Here is a 4,077-nt window from a genome sequence, read left to right as displayed (position 1 = left end):
TGTCTGCTGCTGTACACTTTCTTTGGACACATTAGCCCTGGTAGTTGAGTCTTTCAACCTTTATTTGCGTTTGGAATCTACATCATTACTGTTCAGTGTCCAGGTTCCCCCAATTTTCACATGTACAATTGCACTACTGTTTAACCTTGCTCCATAGTTAGTGAAAAAGTCTTTCTAGAGCATGCCAACTTCTTTATGTATTTTAACAATTTTGAGTGTGAACACACACACACACAGACACAGAGAGAGAGAGAGAGAGACAGAGACAGAGACAGAGAGACAGAGAGACAGACAGAGAGACAGAAACAGAGACAGAAGAGATTCATTAGACTTTGAGTAACTAAACTGAAAACAAAGTGTATAATAAAAAATACAAAATACTTACTGCTAAGCCAACAGGAATAGAATGGATATACTGCTTAGTTTTCCTTATTTCTCCAGTTGCTATGAAATTCTTATGTTCTCTCATTATTTTCATAGGTGTTAAAGATTTGGGGGTGTAATTTCACCTTATGTTTATCACCTGATAAAAATCAAAAGAATTTTACAAGGGTTATTATCATTCTTAATTTTATTAGCAACAGTTGGCCACAAACCTCTGTATAATGTTAAAAAGATAACTGTAAAATCAGGTGCTAATGATTCATTTCATCTAAGCTTCTGTAGAACAACGCCCAATGAACCTCTCCACAAGACTTTGGTTTCCAGAAATCTCTTGATCATGTCAGACCCCCAAAGCAGCTTAGCATCAGAACCACTGTGCCTTCTAGGGTTATAGGAAGAAGTTTTAGCTATTTTACCTATTGGTTTTTATAAAGGTGATTGGTAATAATCTCAGCACGTAGGAGACCAAAACAGAAGGATCATGAGTTTGAAGCCCATCTAGACTCCATAGTAATCTCCAGTTCAACCCAGGCAACTTAGTGAGACCATGTCTCAAAAAACCAACCAACCAACCAACCAACCAACCAACATACAAACAACCACAAAACACAATCACAAGCTGGAAATACACCTCAGTGGCAGAGAGTGGTCAAGTATGTACAAAGCTCTGGTTTTAATTATCAGTGCTGCAAATGAAAACAGAGTCACCAATGTCCTCTCCATTGGGGATGAAATCATAGGCCTTTCTCTCCCCATAACCCCCACTAACTGCAAATTCTTAAGTTATAAAAGGTTATCTGAGATTCAAAATGTCCCACCTCCCTGAAACTAGCTAGATCCACAGATGAATAAGTCCTGTTTTGCTAAGTAACTGACAGTCAAACATCTCATGTTAAATTATTCTAACTTCCTTCTCTTGGATGTTCAGAGATAAACCGGTTCTATTTTGAAACATTTTGATCATCAGCCTTGGAGCATCTGCATATAGCAATCACCTGAGTAAATGTCAATTTCCCTCTAGTGTTATCCTGTCTCTAGCTTCACTTGATGTTCAATGAAACTATAACAATTAATAAACTCCTTAGATTATTCTTAGTAATGTGCTCGATCCAGCTGATAATTTCCTTACCAACAGAACAGTGCAGTTTTTCTGCTCTCCTCTCTACTTTCACTTCTGGTCTGCCTGCTGGGATAGCATAAACAGACACACAGACAGACAGAAATACACCACACACACACACACACACACACACACACACACACACACAAATGCACACATACAAATGCACACACATGCACATGCACATACATGCACATACATGCATTTTGTGTCCTTGGTCATTTCTTTAAATGGGGAACTATTCTTCATCCAGCTACACATTTAAATTCAGGAAAATGTACAGCTTATCTATGCCTTCAAAATGCACAATCTAAGAGTTTTGTGAATTGAGAGCTCGGGGATAACTCTGATTGGTAGTAGCAGCAATGTGTGTTAAAGCTGGTGGTCATCTGTCTAGCCAGGATCATGAAGTATCAGAGAGATTTAGATTCTGCAGTTACTTCTGTGGGCATCTCCCAATGATTTAAACACTTCTCATTTCACATAACCTTTTAAAGTTAATACAATCTCTCCATACCATTATTTTGATGACTAGTGTAACACAGAGTCAATGCGGATTCTCATTAAATAATCCCTGCTCTTACCTGCATGTGCCAACCACAGCACTAGGCACATGATACACAGCAGTCTTAATTGTGCAGTGACCTGCTCTAAGGTATCTGCTTGTTGTTTCTGATGATTGATCCACATAAAACATAAAAGTTTGGACAGAGTACACAATAGAAGAAACAGACTATGCAATACCTGAAATCCTTTAAAATTACAGACAATTTCCAGAGGAAGTGGGCAGTGAAGAGGAAATTATAACCCACGTGCAGATATTAATGTTCTATTAGAAAAGGTCAAACAGTAAGGACCATACTGGGGGCATCAGCTATTGTGGGCAAGATTTCAGGGGATGGCACCAAAGCTGTCTTTCCTCAGGTTTCTCTGAATGGTTTCGCAGGATATCTGCCTGGTGGTAGGCATAATGCAAGCCAGGGGAGAATTATGGAAAATTATCTGTTTGCTTTTTCCCATGGAGAAACACATGGAGTGTTATGAAAGTTTCCCTCTAAATCTAAGAAAGCGGAACACACGTTTCTAGAAAACACAGGTGAGATGCAGCCAAAGAGTTATTTATACAAACAAGAAATCACATCAGCTCTTTCTGAAAGCAACTGCATTATGCTGCCTTTCTTAGGAATAATGAGGCTTGAGACAAAGATGTTTTCCCTCGGTTATGGGAAAGCATTTCAGAGAGGCAGCATCAGGAGCTTTTCTGTAGTGGTAGATGCTCTCACTGTGGCTTGAACTAGGAGTGTGAAATGACACGGAAGTGGCCCCATAGGAGGCAGTCTGTGCTCTGGAGGAGGAAGACCACCTGAGCATTCTACCTTTGTTTCAAAGGTATCAGGAAGGTATTTCCTCAGATGTTTCAGTGTTTGCCTGGAGGAACTTGCTTAGTCAGCAATCAAGGCAAATCTCCACCAACCAGTGCTCTGTTCTGATATATTGAGAATATAGGGATTTTAATATGGTAGGGTACCGGTGTGATGATGCAATAAAATGAGTTATATACCAATCCTAGGGAAGAATGCCAGCTGCAAAAAGGCAAAAACTAATACAGCACTGACTAAGCACGCAGCAATGACAACTCTGAATGCCAGGAATAAACTGCAGTTGGTTCCTGAAGGCTGCACTTGTTTGAATTTGGTGGGAAAGAATGATTTGCTCCTCCACTTCCCTGACCTATTGCTTCTGCTTTGTGCCCACACTGTAATCTAACTGCGTGTGGTTGCAAGGCTTCCTTCCTAATCGAGGATGGACAATGCTACCCTTAATGGGACTATAGTCCACTTTTGCTTGCTTCCTCAGTAGAGCTTCCTGAGGATAGTTTATCTACCTCAATGCAGCTATGACTCTTCTGAGCCTCACTTCTCTTTATTAGAAGTCAAAGGGCTCAGTATTTGTGCTCAGAACATAGCCCCTGGTAAGCAGATGGACTTAAAGGAAAAAAAAGTCCAAAATCTTAACCTGTTTAGAGATTTAGAGATTGTCCTACCACAACTCCATGTGAAGTGTACCATCAATTTTTCCCTCAGTGCGTCATTCAAAACTACCAAGTCTATATCCACTGTAGTTACTATTAAATTGGTGATATTAATTTGTGACATTATATTTGTGATAGTAATTACCTGACATTCCACATACTTGAGACTTTGGATAATATTATAATCCTTTGCAACTAGGATATGGCTACACTGGAATTCCTCTCCTTTCTCCATTTGTTCTGGATCATTCACTTAGTTATTGTTCATTTTCTTCATGGTATGTTGCAGTGGAAGAGGTCTTGAACCCTGGATGTTGTGAAGACAGTGTTCTCCAGATTTTCTGTTGCCCTTCTGGGTTGATCTTATACTTTGAGTTAATGCGGAGCCCCAAGAAACAGGTGATGTTACTTGAAAGACACGGAGAAAAGAGCATATTTCTTTCTTCAAAAGACTTTTACAATTTCTGCAGAACTCCTCTATTTCCAGTCTTAGTAATAGTAATAGTAACAGTAATACTAATAGTAATAGTAATACTAATAG

At 39.3% G+C, this 4,077-nt stretch overlaps 1 long non-coding RNA gene across 2 annotated transcripts in view; it reads right to left on the bottom strand.

Annotated features, from left to right (window-relative positions):
* The window catches only part of LOC116914837, a 7,401-nt gene extending 3,324 nt beyond the window's left edge, over window positions 1-4,077 (bottom strand). Inside the window, exons 1-3 of one of the 2 annotated variants that reach the window (XR_004389776.1) lie at window positions 3,682-4,077; window positions 386-523; window positions 1-191 (exon numbers count right to left, since the gene is read on the bottom strand). The exon at window positions 1-191 is cut by the window's left edge and continues 119 nt beyond it. This is a non-coding gene — a long non-coding RNA (uncharacterized LOC116914837). The remainder of the gene's footprint in view (window positions 192-385; window positions 524-3,681) is intronic. The other variant, XR_004389777.1, reaches the window with a different exon arrangement.

This window comes from Rattus rattus, chromosome 13 (genome assembly GCF_011064425.1).
Source record: "Rattus rattus isolate New Zealand chromosome 13, Rrattus_CSIRO_v1, whole genome shotgun sequence".
Classification (NCBI taxonomy): Eukaryota; Metazoa; Chordata; class Mammalia; order Rodentia; family Muridae; genus Rattus; species Rattus rattus.
The sequence above is the reverse complement of the archived record's forward strand: the minus strand, read 5'-3'. Positions and strand labels throughout refer to the sequence as shown.